A 25,666-nucleotide genomic window follows, 5' to 3' on the forward strand; every position below is an offset into this window, starting at 1 on the left:
TACACGTCACAGACCCTTATGCTGGCCAAATTTTATCAATAAAATATTTTTGCTCAGTGAAGAGTAGCACCCCTCTAGCTCATATTGATTGTAATAGGAGTTATTAAACGATTAATGCATAGGTTTTTAATGAGACGCTATTCTATTAAACAATTCAAAAAATCATAAAACGTTTTTAAGAAAATTCACCTTACCAACATATATTTACGCAATTATTGTTATTATTACTTTTACTTGTTTATATTTAAGTGCAATTTAGGAAATTATACATCGTCGGTTTAAGTTCATCCTTTGATTAAACGGATTGGCACTATACTGTACCAAATGGTCAAATGTTAATTAAAAATAAGAGTTAATTAATTACAAATATTTATAGTAATACAATATATTAATGTATACAGCTTCCTTTAAATCTGTCCTCATCTGATTATACATATGAATTTTCTTATTTGTTTTTTAGTGCAACAGTCTGCATAGGACGTTAATCTCCACAGTAATGGTTCTCAAAGCATTTTTGTCCAGAACTTTTTTTCCATTGCCTGATTCCCAGCTTTCTGAGATGCTCCTTCAGTTCCTCAGTTCCCCTCCTTTTAGGTCTGCCTATTATCCGTCTACTCTCCTGTCACTCCTTCTACAGCTTTTTGATTCCTCTGTAAAATGGATTAAGATAACGTATATTTTTAGATCAGGACATTACTGTTACTTTTACTAATTATTTGATTATTAAAACTCTATATAAGTATTTAACTAAAGGGACTTCATTTGTTTATAATTTAGAATGGATTATTATTACAAATAGGTATATATTGGCTATTAGCCATTCAAGAGTGGAATTCCTTTTAACTCCGTGATTCAATTTTTAACAGTGATAGAAAAACTCTAGCTTTATCTTTTTCTATTTCATTGTGCGTGTGATTTGAGTAGGGTTTGCCAGGTCGAGTGATGATTATTCAAAATAAAGAGCATAGTAAAGATAAAACAAAAATAATTGGGAACGGAGTTAAATTAAAATGCCTGTTTACTAACATTTATTAAGCCGTAATATAAACTGCATTTTTATATTAGCAGAAAATATTTTATTGATAAAAAAATGGCCAGCATAAGGGTCTGTGACGTGTAATAGAATGTAAAAAATATTAATGAAAATTTAATGCAGTAAAGTTATACTTAAATGATATCAATTGTTTCGAAAGTACAATGGATTCTTTTTCTAATATCTTCTGTAAGGATATATTAAGACACTGTTCACAGGGGAATGTTCTCGGAAAACTTAATAGTAAGAGAAATCTTTTATAAAAATCGCGAAAAATTAGAAACCAATTTAAATAAAATAAGCTTTTAGAAAATGTTTCTAAATGGCTGAAATTATTACGAGCTGTAGTATGATTGAAATGATAGGTACTAGCTGATTTGTGTACCTTTTGTCGTTTAATCAACCCTTATACTTAACTTTTTAAACTGTAAGTTTTTGTTAAGGAGATTTTTGTACCTTTTAGAAAGTGTTAATTATAGTTTCATAGTCTTATGACGAACAATATTTAAACTTCATAGACATCTCTGAATAAGATCTCTCTGCGTACAGTTTGCCTGCAACATAATGTAACGGACCCCTCATCCTTTTACAACCTGGGCTTGGGACCGGCTTCGGCGGACTTAGTCCGTCAGTTAGTTTTAGTCACACATAACAAAAAAGTACAATTGATGTAAAAAAATTAATTATATAGAACAAACCATTCACAGTGAGGAGTATTTATTAAACAATATGTATTTAGCTTCCTCTGAATTATGTATGCAATCCTTCTGACAACTGCATCAAACAGAAAATTAATTTTGGTTGGGCAATTTAAACTTTTCTGCATTATTAAAAAAAAAACAAAAAATGATGAATCAATGATTTTTTTAACAGAAACATGCACAAACAGATTAATAATATCATTAAATAAAAATCATATGCAGTCAGTCCAAATGTCCGTTACCTGCTGGCTCTCTAACGACCGAAATTAAAGATTTTAAATTTAAAATACATCGGGTTTGTTTTTGTTTTTAACATTAAAATGTACGCGTCTTTTAATCCCGGATTAAATTTAAAATTATAATTAATAATCTCGTCATTTAGCAAAGTCCACGAATTATTTTGACTTTTTATCGCGCAAACATAGTGACCGGAATTAAGGCCCGAACCGTAGTGATAAATCACGGACGCCAGTGAGAAATTAAAACCGTCAATTTTAACATTATTTTCATCGAAAGAACGGATTTCATTTAAAACACGATTTTCTTGATAACGCTTTAATATTACAATGAGATGATCCGATACCGAATTTAATTTACTTCGAATATAAATTTTATTTTCACCGCATTCTGAACACGTGATATGCGATAATTTTTAGTCCAATAACGTTTGAAAACTAACCGGCTCGTTATTTTCGACAACCCCGAATTCTAGAAAGTACATTACTTCAGGATTAGTGGGAACGTCATCCTAATAACTATTGCAATTGAAACATTTTCGAACGAATTTAACTGTACAATCAAATAACTTGCTCGGAATGTTATTTTCTGTAACTAAAGCGTTTATTACGAACGATAGAAATTCTTGCGCGTCTTGCTGAATATTAGCGTTGAAGTTTAAATCGCTATCGTGAGCAATTAATTCGCGGAGTCGTTTAGTATTTGATTTGTGAGTACCAAGAGTTATTCCGGTTGTTAAAATATTTAATAATTCGCAAGTTACGCTCACTGTTTTGTAATTATCGCGAGTTTTTGGATCCGGAAATCTTATTTTTATATTATTGGACAGGTTATTTTTTAGGTTAAATTTAACGAGATCTATATTAATCAAACACTGTGCAACAACATTCGCGTAACATGAAACGCCGTCAGAGTTGGTTAAGCCAAATATTTCCGTTTTCGAACAAATTTCGCGATTATCATATGATTGAGGAAGGCATTTTGTTTTTGTTAACTTGATGCTGGGGGAAACGCAAATATTATTATTCGCAGTATGCAAACATGGTGATTGGATCATTTTATTTAAACGACGGTATTCATTTATCGCGTCCGTATCTACTTTTATTTTTGACGAATCGAAATCAATTAAATACAAACCGTTTAAATTAGTGACCCGCGAGAGAGCTACATAGTGCATGCCCGGTGCAAACACTTCTTTACCTAAACTCGTGAAAAAACAATCCAAGGTTAAGCCCTGAGATTTGTGGATGGTTACAGCGTACGAAAGAGACACCGGAAATTGTTTCCTATGCACGTAAATATTTTTTATTAATTGAAATCGCGCTTGTACCCTTTCCAAAGTAAAGGGTTTATTATTTACGACGACAATTAATGAATCAACGAATTTTCCTTTATAAACAAACCGTTCCACTACACCAATTGTTCCGTTTACAATTCCGTTAGAAATATCAATGTTTCTTTTAATCATTATTTTAGCGCCCACAAATAAATTTAGTTTTAGATAAATTAGCTGTGCGAGAGACGTCTTCCGAAATTTTAGAAATTAACAAGTTCAAATCTTTTATTTTTTTATTTGACAATTTGGAATTATAATCAATTTTATCGATACTATCAATTGTAACTATTTCTTTCGCAAATTTATCCGAATAAAGTTTATTAAAAGTCATACATTGAGCTTTAGTCGCGAAAAGACATAACGGATTTTTACCGGAATCGACTAATTCCTTATACCTTTGAATTACATTATTTAAATCGTTATTTGGTAGAAGACGTGAGTTTAATAGTGAGATGTCTTCTTCGCAGACATTACCCGACCGAATATTGAGCAAGGTATTTATAAAACCGCTTTTATCATTTTTTTTGTCTTACGTTAATTTTTAATTCGTCATATTCGAACATCGACCAAAGATCAACTGAACCGATGGATCCGAGTTTGGATTTACATTCGATGAGGGTTAACCTTTTAAAAACTTGATTACCTTTGACGGGCTGCAATTGTAACAAATCTCCGAAAAGTAAGATATTAAGATTACCGAAAGGTTCATTATTTTTGGCAATTTCCGTCAAATTTCATCGATTATCAATAATTTCATATCTTTAAGTACGTGCCTAATCGCCCGACAACTTTCAACGTTTAATTTATTATATTCGGCGGTTTGTTCCTGCTCAACCGGGAGCGATAAAAGCCGATAAATGGTGACGCCATTTACATTATATGCAGCCAGGCCGGTCGGAGCCGTTATAGCCACTGAAACAGTGTCTTTCTTAGGCGGAAATGTGTTGTTAATCCAAACTTTTAACGCTTTTAAGAGATACGATTTACCCGTACCGCCTACACCAGAAACGAATAATTTAATTTGACTGTTGCATTTATTATTACTTTGGTCGATAAGTGTTTTAGTTATTTTATTAAAAATCCGGCTTTGATCTTCATTTAAGTTAAATAAATTATTATCGGGATCGTCATTACTAGTATAGATCGCCGCGCAAACTTCCAACATCGCCACGTCTGCATCCTGCACTTCTCGGATAATATTATCCTCTTCTAAATTAATGAAATTCTCTTCTGTGAATTCCGCAATTTTACTCTGAAGTTCTTTGATTCCTTCTTCAATCATAATTAATTTATCGTGGTAAGTCATGGCCTGTTTTAATTCCGCGGAATAATATTCAAACGCTTCGTGGTACGTCCGAAAACCTTTTAAAATATCCGATTCATTTCGCCACGGTTTAAAAAGAAGTAAAAGGGAATGATAATATTTATTTCGGTCATGTTCTGTATTTAACGTTTTGTACATCGGATGTTGAATTACGTACGGTTTTCCACGCTTTCTTAAAACAACATTATTTTTTAATTTTATTCGGGTATCGGCTTCTAATTGATCGCGGGAAAGATCGTAATAACGACAGAAGTCGTATAAGTTTAAATTTTCTAGATGGTCGGGTCGATTCGGATAGTAATCGTTTAGCCATGACTTCAAATATACATCCGTTGAATTAGCCGGCATATTTTGTAATTGGTTAAACGGTTTTAAACATAGTTTTCTATTCTCGCGAAACGTGGTGCTGATATATCTCATATCTTCCGATTTACCGTACAAATGATGCCCGAGTAACCGATCCACTGTTTCGTATAGCCCGATCTGACGATGCGTTATTTTTTTTAAACCTAAACTCCATAACGCTTTTTTATTCGATTCTTTACATATATCAGCCCACAAATCTTCTAATTCCGTTTTTTCATTTTTCGATATATAACTAGTTACGTAAATGACTAATCTCAAATCTCCGTCTTTAACAAATTGCACGTCAACGTTAAACCCGCCGGAAGCTAATAAAAGGACAGGGTTGTAGTCGTTAATGCGTACCTCACTTCTCTGTCTGGGCAAGTCATAAACACGTTTCGAAACCTTTAACTCTAGACGCGATTGTGGAAATTATGTCATTAATTATCAATTCGTCGGTAACTTTACGCGGAAATCCAAACCGACATTTAGTATACATTTTTTGATTAACGCGATATTTACGTTGACAGTACGAGTTATACTTATGCATTTGATATTTCCGGACAAACGATTGAAAGACAGGTGACTCTAAAGGATCCGGTAACCGAGCACAAATATGTGTTAATAAAATCGGCAACCTTTTTAAAACAATCGTTATTAATTTCCGGACTATCCCGAATCCACAATAACATGTGGTAATGTGGCGCTAGCCCTTTCTTGATATTATATGCGCCAAAAATAATGTTCCACGAAGTCTAATACCGGATTTATTTTATCGTTTATTAGAAACTTGAACATATTACGGATGAGGCGGTGATAATATCTACACACACTAGTCGGATCTAACGCACATAACTCTCCGGCGGACATTTTATCCACGTTAGGAACATCTTTATTAATTTTGACAAGGTACTGCAATAATTCGGAATGATCATATTCTGCACACGACAATGTTACAAAAAAAGTCGGCGCCCCAAAATCGCGTGTCATGGCATCGAGTTCTTGGCGACGACGTTCCCAATACTATTTAGTACCTCGCAACGAACTAAATAGATTGATTAATTGTTGTTCTAATAATTCATCGTTAACGGAAACTTTGGTCAAAATATCATTCACCGTGTACGGTTTGTAAGCGCGAACGTTTAACAAGTGAGCAATCGCCCCGCCTAGGTAATTAAATTCACTATCGTTTACCAAGTGAAATAAATAACAAGGATCCCGCCGAAACCGCCCGTCTTTATTCAATATTCGCGTTTTACGGTACTCAGCGTCTGACAGAGGAATATTTCTATTTACCTCAAATTTTCCGAACCTGCCTTTAGGAAATAGATGAGGAAATGTTAGGTAATCTAAGTTTTTATCAAAAACCGACACGTAATCTCCCTTCATTTGCTGCATTTGATACGATTCAATTTCACTCGATTCCACTGCATTCATATTTATCGGATGTAGGGAGTGAAAAGTATAAAATCCGGTTTTGTAAAAAGTTGTAATATCTACTTTTTTTATGGAAGCCCCGGATATATCCTTAAAAGTACATTTATTACCAATATTTTCGTTAATATTGGGTAACAATTTTACATTTAGATTTACGTTCGCGTACAACGGGTTAATTTCTTTTAAAGCGGCAATCGCTTTGTAAATTTTATTCGCGCTCACTAAATCTTGCCATATGACTCGGTTTTGTGTAGGTACGCCATTAACCAGTACAACCACTTCATGATTTTGGGGCAGTTCGTTCGTAAGTAGGTCCACGTTTTTCTGCAAAGGGAGGGGTAAATATGTGACGCGACCCTTTAACCCTTTAAGTTTTTCACTGACCGCAATTTTCCCTTTTTTCGGTTGGAGACGAATTACACATTGATACGATTTAACTAATTGAGTCAGCATAGTTTCGAAAATATTCAACTTACCAACTTCTGCAGGCACGGGATCTACTTCTAAACAGTTATACGCGGCGCGTCCGGGAATACAATTTTGATTCAATTTTCGTGCATAGTATAAACAAATTTTGAGACTGCGTCGGTGAATATTATCATAATTTTTATTAATATAAAGAATTATAGATTGCCATGATTTGTTATTGTTTATCTGAAAATTTATGAAATCTTTTAAATCCTCGTCATAAATTAACATATTGCAACACGCGCAAAAATTCTCCGGAAAGGAAAGAACTGTACGTTTTAAGGAAGATAAGTTTTTTTTATATTTATGCAGAATATTTATTTCATTGGTGTCGCAACTAGTAGAAGGTACATATTTCTTAAATTTGTTTATATCGATAATTCCGATAGAAGTTGTAGAAGTTTACTGCATTTAAAAATGCTGTTGTGTGAGGCGCAGTTATGGTGTGACCTTTTTTTTCGTGATGTCTGTACCGACATTTGTTCGCAAGCTTTTTGATTGACACAGTATTTATATCGCCGTGAACAAATTCAACTAATTTATTTAAAGTAGTGCTCATACTTTGTTTTGAAAATTTACATGTGATACCGCTAGGCCATTCTACAATATTATTGTTACCTTTAGTAATATACTTTTTTAAATTGTGTGCGTTCACGAAAACGTGCTGGCTATTAGCGAGTAATGTAAGGCCGGGAGGAATCGCGCTATAAGAGCTTTCGAAGAAATAAGGTTCAGAATGTGCAGTGTGTTTCTGTTTACCTCCGAATACTTTCACGATATTTTTAGGAGTTAGGGTTTTAATTTTATTGATTTCGAACTTATTAACGGCCTCATCAACAACGGCTTTTAATTTATTGTTTAGAAATCTTAAGTATGATCCAGCGATTCCGACTAAATGATTAGAATGTTTTATCAGGTAATAAAACACTGTGCGTTTAGTTTTATTTTTGACAATATAATTATTATTAGTTTTACTATTTAGCTTTAAATTTGCACATAATCTGTTTATTAACGCGCATTCACCTTGAAACCTATTTATCTTTTTTCGAGTCTGTATCCGTTTTTTCAATAAATTAGCGAATGACACCGAGGGCTTATTTACGTTTTGCCGAGTCAAAAAGTACCGGATATTTCTTTTTATGTTGATAACAGCTCGATTTCTTCCATCATAACGTTTTTGTCTACTGCTGACTTTGTTTCTTTTCTTTTCATTGTACTTTCTTTGTGTTTCAGTTTTCTTTTCACTGTTTGTTCTGTCTTTTTGTTTCTGCTTCCTTGCTATGCCAACTTTATGGACAACATTATATACACTTTGCTTCTTTCTTTTATGTTCTGAATGAGCTATGTCATATTCTCCCTGTTTTTTCTTTATTTCCTCTTTATGAGATAAATCGTACTCTCTCTGTTTTTTCTTTATTTCCTCTTTATGAGATAAATCGTACTCTCTCTGTTTTTTCTTTTTTTCCTCTCTATGAAATAAATCGTATTCTTTCTGTTTTTCTTTAATGTGTTCTTTATGTTCTGTATTGTATTCTTTCTGTTTCTCTTTAATGTGTTCTTTATGTTCTGTATTGTATTCTTTCTGTTTCTCTTTAATATTTTCTTTATGTTCTAAATTGTACACTTCCTGTTTCTCTTGGATTTTTTCTTTTTGTCATAAATTATATTGTCGCTGTTTTCTTACTATTCCCTCGCGATTTTTAACGTAGTACCGTTGTTGCTTAGTTGCGTCGGGAGTCATAAAATTGTAGTTCTCGAGCTCAGCAGTGCTGTCAATTGTCTGTCTAATACCCGTTACTAAATTTTTAATTATTTGCTTTCTTTTTCGGTACTTAGAAGGCATTTTGGTAAATATATAATAAATATAAGTAAATAATTAATACAGAAGGTAAATACTTAACGTATATTTTTCTTAGATTCTGAAAACAAAAACAAAAAAAAAATTATTTTTTAGCTTCGTAAAAAAAAGTGATTTTGGTTTGTTGCAATAGAACTTCAAAAAGTAATTTGAAATATTTTAGTAAAAATAAAAAATAAAAAAAAGGAACTCCAGAACAATAGTTGACCATAACTACAAACAGAAATGGAAGAAAAAATTTTTTGTTAACCAAGCTGAATATGAGTTATGGAATATTAAGTTGCAGATTGCAACTTACAAAACCAAATAATAATAATAATAATAATAATAATAAGTTTATTTAAACAAATAATAATTGTACAAGTACATAAGAATATCTTATCTAAAAAAAAAAAAAACCAGAAAACTTAATTCGGCAAGGTATCCGTCTGCCGGGGTTTGGTAAATATAAACATTTCATCATATCAAGTGAAAAAATATGATAAAATAGATAAATAAAAAATAAAAATATATCTTTAGAACCAAATTACAAAAATATTTTCCAACAAAAGAAAAGTTAATTAAAGAAAATTGAATTTTTATAATAAAACAAAGTAATAGACAGCTGTTAGTGAAGTAGCTGAATAAATTGCAGGCATGCAGCTAAGTAAAACTCCATAGAAATACATTAATGAGTAAGCTAAGAGACAAAATAGATAATTCTAGCCACAGAATAAGCATAATAATAATAAGAATCACTTTTCAAATTTAATAACTAATTGTAGTTCTGTAATTAAAAATGTAGGAGAGGAATATATATATATTTATATTTTTTTTAATATACTTCATTAGATGAATTCATTATTTATTAGTTTTCTATATTCCCATGCTGCTGTCACATATCTGATTAAGTGAGACCATTCTGGACCATTCAGTACATTGAGAAAGAAATCATATGACAGAAATCTGTCCCCAAATACCGACAGTCTGTATGGGGCCAAAATAGGGCATTGTGCGACGAAGTGGAACGTATCTTCCTTTACTCTGTAATTGCAGAGAGTACATTCTTCCTGGACATCCAGGCTATAAGGCTTGTGGTTGAGGTTCAGCAGTTCCCCCCTTAACTTAAAGACCCAACGTATATCCGATATACGATTTTCCGTTTCGGTTTTATCAACCAAATTTGCACATTTAACCTGATGATTGAGTAGCTTATAAATAGTATATCGGCGCGATGCCTGAGCTCTTTCTCTCTGCTTCAAAGCAAAAGTTTCCTTCAGCCTGTACAAAACCAAATAAAAACCCAAAAGGAAAATTAAAATTATGAAAATAAAAAACCTGAACTTGAAACAAGAATATTTACAATGACAGAGAATTAAGAAAAGACTGGAAGTATCTTCAAACATGGAAATTTATGACTCATGTAATACTATTTGATAAAGAAAGCTCTTCGAAAAATGTTTGGAATAAAACCTATTTATTGAAATAGGTGTAAACTGGGCTCTAGTAATCGTGAAAGTGAAAAACTATTTTATAAAGTGATTGACACTTTCGGATGAAAGTTTATTATCGACTTGTACTATTTTGTGTCAAAATTTGACACGATTGGAATATTTTCCACACCAGAAGCAGACAAAAAATATTGCAAATTGATCAATAAAGGGGACATCGATTCCGAAAAACAGGCAGAAAAATAAATAAAATAAGAGGATTTGCATAAAAAAACTACATCTAGCAAGTAATTACTTTATTCTTTTGATCAAACAACGAAAACAATCTATGCAATATAATAACTTATCGAAATAAGAAACTGTTTGAAACTTAACAATTATCAGAACTAGGCTCACTTTTTGACGAGACATCAGCAATTAAGGTGCACTCAATCTTACTAAAACAAGATCTACATATATTCAGCTAATTATTGAAGTAAATTATATGAAACTAAGTAATAGCAAAATATCTACTTTCAAAATTAAGAAAAATGTATGAATATGAAGTCTTCAACAAAGTTGCTTAATAAATAATAAAATCGCAAAAATTGCTAACACTTATTTCAACAACTGTTAAAAGACGTTTGATTTAGGTTAGGTTATATCTTTACTTCTATTTTACAGTGTATACAAACCATAAAGGAGAGGGGAATCACAATACTATAACCTTTATTAAGTAAAACACTATTTTTTTGTTCACAACCTCAGACAAAAGAATAAAGTATAGTAAAATATATTTTATTAAGTTAGGATTAAGTTGTAAATATATTATCAGTATAGACATATCGTTGTTCTTTTTAAATTTTAGAAGTTTTCACAGTGGGGCGCGCTAGTTGACTTCGCAGATAACAAGGTTTAGAGACACAGAAGGTTACAATGCAAAATAAATAATACGGTGTGTCTGTGTGCTTTTTTAAACACTGGTATAATATTTTTAATAATAATAAACATTTTTGAACAAACCTGTTGTAAAAATAAAGTCGTATGTTTTCTTTTTAAATTTTAAACATTTTTTTGTGTTTAATTGTTCATTCATGAAAATCAGATCACCCATCGATAATTTAAAACGATTGCAATACTTTCCCTTAGTGGAGAAAGATCAGAATGGCACTTCAATATAATTTAACCCCTGTTCCCTCGCCAATTTTATCAAATTTGGGCTAAGATTTTCAGAGTTAATAATGATAATTTTAGAGTGGGTTAACTTAGGTGAGGTAAACTCCCCTCCTTGACTATCTCCTTATCATTTTCCAAAATATTCCAAACCATTAAAAGTCTATTCTGTAAAGTTGCTATTCTGGTTTACAGGTTTAACATATGGGATAGGCAATAGTTTTATACATTGTACTTTAATACTTCATACCAAGTTAGTGGAAGGTAGATGTAGCATTATCAAATCAGTGAGTAGAAGATAAAGACTAGAGAAAAGTTAGAGGGGAATGTTGCCAAGTTGGCAGGAAGAAAATGCAGACTGAGAATAGCTATGGAGAATTACTGAACAACTAGTCGGAAGATGTAGAATGAAAATAAAAACATGTTACGAGTTATGGGGGAGTGGTAACAAGTGGTTGGTGGTAAGAAGATGGATATTGAGAGAAATGTTATGGGATGAAATGATGAATGATGAATACATCCCATGAAGGGGTATTAAATAATAGAAAGTAATGCAGTAAAAGTTGAAACCTTCTTTCTGCCGAATTTAATCAAAATCGGGCGATGAATATGGATTAATTGATGAATATTGAATATTGATTAATTGATGAATATTGAATATTGATTAATTGATGAATATTGAACATTAAGATCCACAAAAGCTAATATATATCCACATAAAATTTCGATTTGTAATGTCAATTCATTCATGTAAATTGATCGGTTCACTCGTCAATAATTTTAACGATTGCAGCGCTTCCTCTTATTGGGTGTAAGAGCATGATGGCGCTTTAAAGTCAAGTAGGGAAGCTTTAACCATTTCTTCGTGTTTAATTTTATCAAAATCGGACTAAGCGTTAAAGAAATATTAGTAAAAATAGTATTCCCTCTCTACCCCTTCCTCCCCTCCTGAAGTGGCACAACGTCGAGACTTCTATAATGCAAATCTGTACAAGATGTAGGATTCGAATGACGCTTTATTCATGAAAATTAGTTCATGCGTCGATCATTTGAAACGATTGCCATACGTCCCCCTAATAAGGGTAAGAGCAGAACGTCGTTTAAATGTTACGTAGGAGAGCCCTAAACCTTTCATCCTGCCAAATTTTATCAAAATCGGGTTAACATTTACAGTGTTATTGGTTATAATAATTTTGAGAAGGGGCCTCACTTATATGGGGCTAACTCCTCCCCCATCTGACGTATAGCGTCGAGACCCCCAAAAGGCACATCTACATAAAATTCCGAATCGTTTGACTCCTCATTCTCAAAAATCGGTCGGCGCGTTTAAGCGCTACGTTGTTTACAAAAAAGGTATCAACAACAACAAGAAGAACATTTTCTGAAAAAGCTGTTTTTGCTCATTTTCGGCAACATTTTTCTCAAAATCTACTAAATCTGGGTTGTTGCAAAAAATTACAGTCATAAAGGAGGGTTTGCCCTACATTTTAAAGAAAATTTGAGAATTTTATCTTTTATAGAAAAAAAGAAAAAAATTGTCAAAGTTGGGTGTTTTTTAACGTTACGCTATTTCGTGCAGTTTTTGACGATCAACCCTTATACAACTGTCCTACCGGACAGTTTTAATAATAATTAACAATTTCCAAGGGCTTACCATCCATCTTCCATTTTTCATTTTTCGCACGCCTACCTCCTCGCCCAAACACCATCACTTTAGATTTCTCCTTATTAACTGTTAAAATCCAAAGCCTACAATAGCGTGATACATTGTTTATCATCATTTGCAGCACATGGGGATCCGGCGCCAGCAACACAATGTCGTCGGCGTACATAAGACACCTTATGTTTACTCCTCCAAAATAAACTCCTCCACCAATATTATCATGAATATCATTCATGAAAATTGAAAATAAACTGGGAGAGAGTAAACAACCCTGTTTTAACCCAACCACTGTTTTAAACGACTCTGTAAGCCCATTTTTTGTCCATACTGCGGATTCCGTAAACCTATACAACCCTCGAATGGCTTCAATAAATTTATTTGATGCTCCTAACTGAAATAATTTGTAAAAAATTGAGTTCCTATCCGGAGAGTCAAATGCTGCCTTAAAATCGATAAAAAAAGCATATGTTTTGTGACGTTTTAAATGGGTTTGCAGTCCGACAACATTCATCAAATTAAATATGTTATCAATCGTTGAATACCCTTTTCTGAAGCCCGCTTGGTATTCATTAATTACATTATTCTCAGATATCCAACGTTCCAGTCTTAATAATAATAAACCCGAAAATAATTTAGCTATGCAATCTGAGAATGCTATTCCACGGTAATTACTAATTTCTCCTACATCACCTTTCTTGAACAGTGGAAAAATAATTGATTTGCATAAACTGTTTGGTATATCAGCAGATTCATAAATTGAATTAAAAAACCTTATCAGTGTTCCCAGAAAATTATCGGGGCTAGCTTTATAAAATTCGTAAGGGATACGATCGTATCCCGGCGCTTTCCCATTCTTTGCTTTGTTTAATACTTGCTTTAATTCTGTGACTTCAAATGGTCTATTAAGAGTTTCATTACAATTAAAGGGAGGTGCGTATAAGAAAGATGATGCTTCAACAGATGGGTTTAAAAGATTCCTGAAGTGTTCTACCCATTTTTCTCCTTTTATTTCCGCACTTGCTACGAACTTTCTATTTTTTTGTAAAATGACCAAATCCCAAAACTCTTTTGCAGTACTAACATTATTAAATTTATCTATAATGGCTAATTAGTGGTTTTTCTTTTTTGATCTACATAATTGTTTAAAATCTCTATTAGCGCTTACATAATGCCTTCTAATCAATTCACAATCAGTTTTCTTAAATAGTTTCAACAGTGCAAATGTTTTATTTCTCAACTTTCCACATTCAAAATCAAACCATTTCTCCCGAAATTGCGATTTTACTTTATTCTCAAATTTATTACGGTTACCAAAATATCCTGCCTCATAAACAACATTCACAAGATAAGCGAATGCATCGTGTGGGTCCTCCGGAATCATATCATAATTATTGCGTTCAATGCGTTTTTTAAAGTATAAATCATCCATCTCCGACCATTTAAGTTTAGGCATAAGAGGCATAATTATATCTTTTATTTCTGAATTTAAATTTAATTCTAAATAAATGGGCATATGGGCGGAAAAAATTTCCAACTTCACTTTAAAATCTTTTATTAAAGGTAACATCTTCATGGAGAAACAACAATAGTCAATGACCGAACTAGCATCTCCCCTGATAAAAGTATATTCCCCAAATGAGTCACCTGATATTCTACCATTTAAAACTGCTAAATCAAAATCCGAGCACAGCTCGAGAAACTCTTCCCCTTTTTTATTCGTAGTTCTATCTCTAGATTTCCTATTCGGTTCTAACCCTTCTACAATTAACTCCGAAGGAATGGTTTGATCTTCTCCTATCCTCACATTACAATCCCCTATAAGAATTAAATTACTATTACAACATGCACTAAAAACACTTCTAATTTGTTCGAAATCTTCTTTCCACTTATCAATACTTATATAGACTGGGAGAACATAGAAACTAACATTATCTTTTTGATACATAATTAAATTTTGCCTCTCTATCACTTGAAAGCTAAACCCTTCAGAAATTAAATTTAATTTGATTCCATATAAATAACCTTTCTTAGCTCTACCAAACTTAACTTCTCTTTCCGCACCAATCCAACATAATTTATAATTCGCAAAAAAACTTTCGAAATGACTTTGATCCGCTTCCTCAAAAACGTTTCATATAAACAAAAAATATCAAATTCTTTGACAAAACTGAAAAAATTTACCTTCTCTATTTTATTTTTTAATCCTGCCACATTGTAGCTTAACACAGAACAAATAAACTTATTATTTTTCTCACTTATTGCACTTTCCACCTTTATTCCTTTTCTCCATTTTTTGCCTTTCTTGCCTTTCCAGATTCCACCCCCTGCACTGTGCTAATTTCTTGAAAAGAGGGGGCAGCATTACTTTTAGCAACTATGTCATCATGCAATAAATTCATGAACCAGTTCCTTTCGTTAGCCGAAAACCTAATACCAATCATCTGTTCCAACTCTGCTAGCCCATCCTTTCCATCACACCTTAGCCCATTATCCATATCCCAAGTAAATCTCTTATTCTTATAAATAAAGTAGTAATTTCTCATAAGAACAACTCCCATCGTGTCCAGTTCCAACACTTTTGCTCTAACTCTCCACAAACATCTTCTCCTCCTTCTAGTTCTGTTACAAAGATCTTTGTGAATCACAATTCCGGTACCTTTCAGCCTTTTAACATTCCTCATAATTTCCCACACAATATTCTCTGAATTAAACTCTGCCAAAAACATGCTTTTTCCACCTTTATTTTTAATTCCAAACGCCTTATTTATAATAACGTTATCTACTCCTAAAACTTTTCCACATAGCTCTTTGATTGGCTCAACAATCTCTTCATTATCCTTTTTATTTAACCCTCTGAAAATCAAATTTTTAGCTTTATCCTTATTTACAAGATGTTCCACTATATCACTTAACCCCCTTTCTCTGTTCTTCAACTCTTCTACTTCCTGTTTTATTTTGCATTTTCAGCTACTATAAAATCTAATTTACCCCCTAAAATTTTAAAATCTTCTTTATTGGGTAATTCTTGCATAAGTATCTTTAATTTAAAATCAAGCATATTATTCAATTTGTCCATTATATTCTCCATTACAAAACTTTCTTCTAAACCGCTGTTTTGACTCTTAAATCTCTGCAATTTTTTATTTTGATTCTCTTCAGGAGAACTTTTACTTCTTCTCCTTTTTGGTGTTTCAGAGGTTTTCGGTGTACAATATTTATTTAAAGTATTATCTTCGTTACTCATATAATTTAAGTTCAACTAACTAGTGAACATAGAAAGAGCTACAATGATTAATTTTATGAATACTTTGTTAAATATTCAATATATTATGGCACCTAAACTTCATAAAAAAGTCTGAACAGTGCAGCCCGTTTACCAGCTTAATAATGTGCAATTTACAAGTAAGCACTGACCTTGAAGTGTTTTCCCACCAACACTACTCTCATGTAGTACTACTCTTCTCTCAATACACACTTCTCTTCTCACAACTATTCTCTTGAACTTTGTCCCAAATTCACAAATTTTAGTCAACTATTGCATAAATTTTCGTAATTTCCGGTCTTTCCACTACGCTTTTCCAACGAAATTTTATGGAAGCCCTCTCTAAAACTAAATTTACCACTGTCTACAAAAAAATACACCAAAATCGCTCAACAAACCACTTTAAAATGTAAGAAAACACAGAGCTACAACAGACATGCGTTCACTTCCAATACCAGATAACAACTCCTACTTAAATAACATCAATGAAGTATTAATGAAATGTTGGGTACTTGCTGATTGTGTACCTTTTGGCGTTTAATCAACCCTTATACTTAACTTTGTAAACTGTAAGTTTTTGTTAAGGAGATTTTTGTACCTTTTGGATAGATTTTCCTTTTTGTCTATTAGCAAAGTTACGTCTGCTTTACAGATTTTTTTAAAATTTGGAATAAGCTATTCTATCATTATAACCTGATAAGGTGTTAAATCGGAACCGTAACTACCACTGGAGAGATCTTTTTAAAGAATGGTTATAGTTGCGGTCACCAAACCATCCTCAATAACCATTTTTTTGAGAAAGCGTTTTGAATAAAATAGGAAGGTATTTGTACGTAAATAGCAAAATTAAACTGCGATTTCAGTACTTCCTTTTAAGAGGAGCAGGAAAAATAAACTGCGATTACAGTACTTCTCCCTAAAAGGCAAAGATTTTGAATCGAACGACAATTCATTGATGTAAATCGGTTCACTCATTGATAATTTTAACGATTGCAGAACTTCCTCTTAGTAGGTGTAAGAGCATGATGGCACTTCACAGCCACGTAGAGGAGCTTTAATCACTTCTTCGTGCTAAATTTTATCAAAATCGGACTAAGCTTTGTAGAAATATTGGTAATAATAGTTTTAGAAAGGGCCTTATTTGGGTGGGGCGAACTCCCCTCCTTATGAGGCATAGCGTCGAGACTTATAAAGTGCAAATCTATACAAAATTTTGATTCGAATGACACTTCATTCATGAAAATCGGTTCACGTGTCGATAATTTGAAACGATTGCTATACTTCCCCTTACCAAGTGTAAGAGCAGATCGTCGCTTTATTGTTAGGTAGGGGAGCCCTAACCCTATCATCCTACCAAATTTTATCAAAATCGGGCCAAGATTTACAGAGTAATTAGTAATAATAATTTTGGAGGGGGCCTTACATAAAGGGGGCTAACTTCTTTCCCATTCGATGTACAGGGCCGAGACCCCCAAAAGGCACATCTAAATAACATTCCGACTCGAATGATACCTCATTCATGAAAATCGGTTCACGCGTTTAGGCGCTACGTTGTTTACAAAAAAGGTAACAACAACAACAACAAGAACAAGAACATTTTTTGAAAAAGCCGTTTTTGCTCATTTTCGGCAACTTTTTTCTCGAAACCTATTAGATCTGGGTGGTTGCAAAAAAATTACAGTTATAAAGGATGGTTTGGAGTAAGATTTAAAGAAAATTTGGGAATTTTATCTTTTATAGAAAAGTAGCGGAAGAAAGAGAGTTCTGGCGCATGACGTCATCAACGTCGGAACCAAGCCCTCTCCTCACGCCATGTGGGTTGGGGGTGGGTCAGGTTAATATAAGAAAAAAAGTTTTTTAAAATACTCCTAGCTTCGATCCTGCGATCTTTTACTCCAAAGTCAGCAGCTCTAACCTCTAGACCATCAGTGTTATTGGTAAAAGTATGTATTATTTAAGTTCTATCAAGTTGTGGTGGTCACTCCGCCTTTCCTCGCCGTAGCTGTGCCGATGGAGCGTGAGGTATATGTGGTGGGGGGGGGCAATGTATTGCATTCTCCATAGCTTCATCTCTGTTCACGGTTTAGACCACTAACAACATGCACCTTTTTATATTAAAATTAATAGCTGCCTATATGGTCACATGTTGGAATGCTAGGTTACCATTACTAGAAAATGCAAATTAATCTTTAGTAAATAAGTTCTACACAATGGGAATTATAAGTATTAAAGTGCTAAGCACATGTTCATCACCTTTCGCATCTCTACATACATTGTTTATACATTACATTACTTCCGCATTAGTTGAAAGTGCAAATGCATCTTTCGCCGTAATGGGAATTGCTAATATTAAATTTTTCCCACGCACATAAACATTCTATAGTCCATCTACCTAACTGGTTGTTAAAATACGAAGAATCATTTACCATCGCAAGTTAAATACGTGTTGTGGGGGGGGGGATGATATTATTGTGTTTATAAACCACCTCCAGCTAAGAATTTTACTGAGAAAAAAATTGTCAAAGTTGGGTGTTTTTCAACGTTACACTTTTTCGTGCAGTTTTTGATGGTCAACCCTTATACAACTGTCCTACCGGACAGTTTTAATAAGCCTGGTCAAATAAAATAATAATTGCTATTTGTAGTAAAAGTGTTCTGAAGAATGGTGGCGTCCCCCACTCTTGTTCCAACCTTGATTCCTAATTTCGTTGCAAGTCCGTTTTCCAATTCTTCCTCCAGTTATTTCCCTTGTCTATTAACCCCCCTTTTAAATTTTTTTTCAGATATAGAAGGGTACAATATCAAAACTATCAATTCTGCTGACAGAAAAACCTAAAAAAAGCTATGATTCCCCAAATGGGGCCTAAGGCAGGTAATGGGTTAAGAGGGATAATAGAAAGAAAATTGCAATTACCATTACCTTCCAATAAAAGTAAAAAGATAAATTTTGATAACACTACTTCCTTTTAAGGGATGTAAGAGAAAACATGCGTGATCACAATAACTTCTAAAGAGGAGAAAGAAAAATGATTTGCAATCACGGACAAAGAGAATTTAAACTGCGAAAACTGCATGATTGCAAATACTTCCCTTTAGTAAGTGTAAGAGCAGGATGAACTAAAATGCCACGCATTCTAAAATCTTCTTGACTAATTTGATCAAGGTCGGGCGAAGACTTCAGAGTTATTGAGCCAAGTGCAGTATCCCGCACTAATATCGTATATATATGATAGACATTTCCCTTGTTTTGTATTGTTGCCTGTAATTTAGTAATAAGTTGGTGATGGTGAATTTTCTTAAAAACGTGATGAATTTTTCAATTGTTTGATAGAATAGCGTCTCGTAAAAAAACCTTTGCTTTAAGCATTCAATAACTCCTACTACAATCAATTTAAATTAAATGGGTGCTCTTCACTGAGCAAAAATATTTTATTGATAAAATTTGGCCAGCATAAGAGTCTGAGACGTGAAATAAAATGTAAAAAATATTAATGAAAACTTAATGCAGTAAAATTTTACTTAAATGATATCAATTGTTGCAAAAGTGCAATGGATTCTTTTTTTAATATCGTGTGCAAGGATGCACGAAGACACTGTTCTCAGGGGAATGTTCTCCGAAAACCTAATAGTAAGAGAAATCTTTTATAAAAATGGGGAAAAATTAGAAAGAAATTTAAATAAAACATAAATTTTTTCAAAACGTTTCTAAATTGCTCAAATTGTTACGAGCTGTAATAGGAATGAAATGTTGGGTACTTGCTGATTTGTGTACCTTTTGTCGTTTAATCAACCCTTATACTTAACATTTTAAACTGTAAGTTTTCGTTAAGGAGATTTTTGTACCTTTTGGACAGTTTTAATTATAGTTTCCTAGTCCTATGACGAACAATATTTAAACTTCATTGACATCTCTGAATATGATCTCTCTGCGTACAGTTTGCCTTTGTATCTGCAACATAATGAAACGGACCCCTCATCCTTTTACAACCGGGGCTTGGGACCGGCTTCGGCGGATTTAGTCCGTCAGTTAGTTTCAGTCACACATAATATAACAAAAAAGTGCAATTGATGTAATAAAATAATTATATACAACAAAACTTTCACAGTGAGGATCATTTATTTAACATTATGTATATTGCTTCCTCTGAATTAGGTCAACAATCCATAGAAATGCATCAAATTTAAATAATTTTAGTTGGTAATCTTAAAGTTTTCTACATTATAAAAAAAAAAAACTACGAGCATAATATTTCAAAAAATAGGTAAAGAAGTTGGAAGTTAGTTAATTTAACGTTTTTATTACTCATCTGTGAAAGATTCATCTAATGGAATTTCAAAAATTTATGAATAGTAGAATTAAATTATTGAGTAAAATTGTTGAAAACATGGAATTAAATAAAATAAAGAAATTAACTAATAAATATTATAGAATATGACATAGAATTTGTTTTAATCGCAAATATATACGTAAACTAGAATGAAATAAATTTCTTCGTTCAATGGAAAAATAATATGAAGTGTGTTTTTCTATTTCTTGTTACAGGCAACACTGTATATGGAAAAAATATTATATTTCTATAATCAATTATAATAAGCCATGAAAAGGCGGGTGGTTGGTTAAGGCGTAAGTCTTAGGCCCAAATTGGCCCATATCTTATTTAAAACCAAAATAACATATTTTCATTCACGGTGTTGAAAAAAAAAAAAATATCGGGACAAAAATAAAGATTCATTAAAAAAAAAACAAATTCTATTTCAATGATATATTTTTTTAAAATAGAAACATGCACAAACAAATTAATTAATATTATCATTAAATAAAAATCGCATGCAGTCAGTCTAAATGTCCGTTACCTGCTGGCTTTCTAACGACCGAAATGAAATATTTTAAATTAAAAATATATCGGTTTCGTTTTAGTTTTTACGTTCTTTTTGTTTTTAAAAATAAAATATACGCGTCTTTTAATCCCGGATTAAATTTAAAATTATAATTTATAATTTCGTCATTTAACGAAGTCCACGAATTATTTTCTCTTTTTATCGCGCAAACATAGTGACCGGAATTAAGGCCTGAACCGTAATGGTAAATCACGGACGCCAGTGTGAAATTAAAGCCGTCAATTTTAACATTATTTTCATCGAAAGAGTGAATTTCATTTAAAACACGATTTCCTTGATAACGCTTTAATATTATTATTAGATAATCCGATACCGAATTTAATTTACTTTTAATATAAATGTTATTTCCCCCGCATTCTGAACAAGTTATATCAGATAATTTATAGTCGAATAACGTTTGAAAACTAACCGGCTCGTTATTTTGGACAATCCCGAATTCTAGGAAGTACATTACTTCAGGATTAATGGGAACGTCATCCCAATAATGATTGCAATTGAAACATTTTCTTACGAATTTAATTGTGCAATCAAATAACTTGCTCGGAATGTTATTTTCTGTTTTTAAAGCATTTATTACGAACGATAGAAATTCTTGCGCGACCTGCTGAATATTAGCGTTGAAGTTTATGTCGTTTTGAGCAATTAGTCCGCGGAGTCTTTTGGTGTTAGATTTTTTGGTTCCACGAGTTATTCCGGTTGTTAAAAAATTTAATAATTCGCAAGTTACGCTCACTGTTTTGTAATTATCGCGAGTTTTTGGATCCGGAAATCTTATTTTTATATTTTTGGACAGGTTATTTTTTAGGTTAAATTTAACGAAATCTATATTAATTAAACACTGTGCAACAACATTCGCGTAACATGAAACGCCGTCAGAATTGGTTAAGCCAATTATTTCCGTTTTCGAACAAATTTCGCGATTATCATATGATTGAGGAAGGCATTTTGTTTTTGTTAACTTGATGGTGGGGGAAACGCAAATATTAGTATTCGCAGTTTGCAAACATGGTGATTGGATCATTTTATTTAAACGACGGTATTCACTTATCGCGTCCGTATCTGCTTTTATTTTTGACGGATCGAAATCAATTAAATACAAACCGTTTAAATTAGTGACCCGCGAGAGAGCTACATAGTGCATGCCCGGTGCAAACACTTCTTTACCTAAACTCGTGAACAAACAATCCAAGGTTAAGCCTTGAGATTTGTGGATGGTTACCGCGTACGAAAGAGTCACCGGAAATTGTTTCCTATGCACGTAAATATTTTTTATTAATTGCAATCGCGCTAGTACCCTTTCTAAAGTAAAGGGTTTATTATTTACGACGACAATTAAAGAATCAACGAATTTTCCTTTATAAACAAACCGTTCTATTGTACCTATTGTTCCGTTTACAATTCCGTTAGCAATATCAATGTTTCTTTTAATCATTATTTTAGCGCCCACAAATAAATTTATAGTTTTAGATAAATTAGCTGTGCGGGACACGTCTTCCGAAATTTTAGAAATTAACACGTTCAAATCTTTAATTTTTTTATTTGACAATTTGGAATTAGAATCAATTTCATCGATACTATCTATTGTAACTATTTCCTTCGCGAATTTATCAGAATAAAGTTTATTAAAAGTCATACATTGAGCTTTAGTCGCGAAAAGACATAACGGATTTTTACCGGCATCGACTAATTCTTTATAGCTTTGAATTACATTATTTAAATCGTTATTTGGTAGAACACGTGAGTTTAATAGTGAGATGTCTTCTTCGCAGATATTACCCGACCGAATATTGAGCAAAGTATTTATAAAACCGCTTTTATCATTTTTTTGTCTTACGTTTATTTTTAATTCGTCATATTCGAACATCGACCAAAGATCAACTGAACCGATAGATCCGAGTTTGGATTTACATTCGATGCGGGTTAACTTTTTAAAAACTTCATTACCTTTAACGGGCTGCAATTGTAACAAATCTCCGAAAAGTAAGATATTAAAATTACCGAAAGGTTCATTATTTTTGGCAATTTCCGTCAACCGAAGATGAATATAAGCAAAAACGAGACTCGAAACTAAATTATTTTCATCGATTATCAATAATTTCATATCTTTAAGTACGTGCCTAATCGCCCGACAACTTTCAACGTTTAATTTATTATATTCGGCAGTTTGTTGGTGCTTAACCGGGAGCGACAAAAGCCGGTAAATGGTGACGCCATTTACATTGTATGCTGCCAGGCCGGTCGGAGCCGTTATAGCCACTGAAACACTGTCTTTCTTAGGCGGAAATGTATTGTTAATCCAAACTTTTAACGCTTTTAAAAGATACGATTTACCCGTACCGCCTACACCAGAGACGAATAATTTAATTTGACTATTGCATTTATTATGTCTTTGGTCGATAAGTGTTTCAGTTATTTTATTAAAAATCCGACTTTGATCTTCATTTAAGTTAAATATATTATTATCGCGTTCGTCATTACTAGTATACATCGCCGCGCAAACTTCCAACATCGCCACGTCTGCATCCTGCACTTCTCGGATAATATTATCCTCTTCTAAATTAATGAAATTCTCTTCTGTGAATTCCGCAATTTTACTCTGAAGTTCTTTGATTCCTTCTTCAATCATAATTAATTTATCGTGGTAAGTCATGGCCTGTTTTAATTCCGCGGAATAATATTCAAACGCTTCGTGGTACGTTCGAAAACCTTTTAAAATATCCGATTCACATCGCCATGGTTTAAAAAGAAGTAAAAGGGAATGATAATATTTATTTCGGTCTTGTTCTGTATTTAACGTTTTGTACATCGGATGTTGAATAACGTAAGGTTTTCCACGGTTTCTTAAAATAACATTATTTTTTAATTTTATTCGGTTTTCGGCTTCTAATTGATCGCGGGAAAGATCGTAATAACGACAGAAGTCGTATAAGTTTAAATTTTCTAGATGGTCGGGTCGATTCGGATAGTAATCATTAAGCCATGACTTCAAATATATATCCGTGGAATTAGCCGGCATATTTTGTAATTGGTTAAACGGTTTTAAACATAGTTTTCTATTCTCGCGAAACGTGGTGCTGACATATCTCATATCTTCCGATTTACCGTACAAATGATGCCCGAGTAACCGATCCACTGTTTCGTATAACCCGATCTGCCGATGCGTTAATTTTTTTAAACCTAAACTCCACAACGCTTTTTTATTCGATTCTTTACATATATCAGCCCACAAATCTTCTAATTCCGTTTTTTCATTTTTTGATATATAACTAGTTACGTAAATAACTAATCTCAAATCTCCGTCTTTAACAAATTGCACGTCAACGTTAAACCCGCCGGAAGCTAATAAAAGGCAGGGTTGTAGTCGTTAATGCGTACCTCACTTCTCTGTCTGGGCAAGTCATAAACACGTTTCGGACCGAAACCTTTAACTCAAGACGCGATTGTGGAAATTATGTCATTAATTATTAATTCGTCGGTAACTTTACGCGGAAATCCAAACCGACATTTAGTATACATTTTTTGTTTAACGCGATATTTACGTTGACAGTATGAGTTGCACTTATGCATTTGATATTGCCGAACATACGAGTGTAAGACAGGTGACTCTAAAGGATCCGGCAACCGAGCACAAATGTATGTCTTAATAAAATCGGCAACGTTTTTTAAGGAATCGTTATTAATTCCCGGACTATCCCGAATCCACAATAACATGTGGTAATGCGGCGCCCCCTTTCTTGATATTCTACGCGCAAAAATAATGTTCCACGAAACCTAATACCGGATTTATTTTATCGTTTATTAAAAACTTGAACATATTACGGATGAGGCGGTGATAATATCTACACACACTAGTCGGATCTAACGCACATAACTCTCCGGCGGACATTTTCTCCACGTTAGGAACATCTTTATTAATTTTGACAAGGTACTGCAAAAATTCGGAATGATCATATTCTGCACACGACAATGTTACAAAAAAAGTCGGAGCCCCAAAATCGCGTGTCATGGTATTGAGTTCTTGACGTCGACGTTGCCAATACTATTTAGTACCTCGTAACGAACTAAATAGATTGATTAATTGTTGTTCTAATAATTCATCGTCAACGGAAACTTTGGTCAAAATATCGTTCACCGTGTACGGTTTGTAAGCGCGAACGTTTAACAAGTGAGCAATCGCCCCGCCTAGGTAATTAAATTCACTATCGTTTAACAAGTGAAATAAATAACAAGGATCCCACCTAAACCGCCTGTCTTTATTCAATATTCGCGTTTTACGGTACTCAGCGTCCGACAGAGGAATATTTCTATTTACATCAAACTTTCCGAACCTGCCTTTAGGAAATAGATGAGGAAATGTTAGGTAATCTAAATTTTTATCAAAAACCGACACGTAATCTCCCTTCATTTGCTGCATTTGATACGATTCAATTTCACTCGATTCCACGGCATTCATATTTATCGGATGAAGGGAGTGAAAAGTATAAAATCCGGTTTTGTAGTACTATCTACTTTTTTTATGGA

The 25,666-nt window shown here is 33.1% G+C and overlaps 1 long non-coding RNA gene across 1 annotated transcript; it reads right to left on the reverse strand.

Annotated features, from left to right (window-relative positions):
- Positions 1 to 369: 369 nt before the first annotated feature.
- Positions 370 to 1,608, reverse strand: LOC141459936 (uncharacterized). Its single transcript, XR_012461660.1, has 2 exons — positions 1,490 to 1,608; positions 370 to 650 (listed from the first exon to the last, which is right to left on the reverse strand). It is a non-coding gene; the product is annotated as an uncharacterized lncRNA (long non-coding RNA).
- Positions 1,609 to 25,666: the final 24,058 nt, after the last annotated feature.

Source organism: Rhodnius prolixus, unplaced genomic scaffold (assembly GCF_049639745.1).
Source record: "Rhodnius prolixus isolate KJV_2025 unplaced genomic scaffold, Rpr scaffold_29, whole genome shotgun sequence".
Classification (NCBI taxonomy): Eukaryota; Metazoa; Arthropoda; class Insecta; order Hemiptera; family Reduviidae; genus Rhodnius; species Rhodnius prolixus.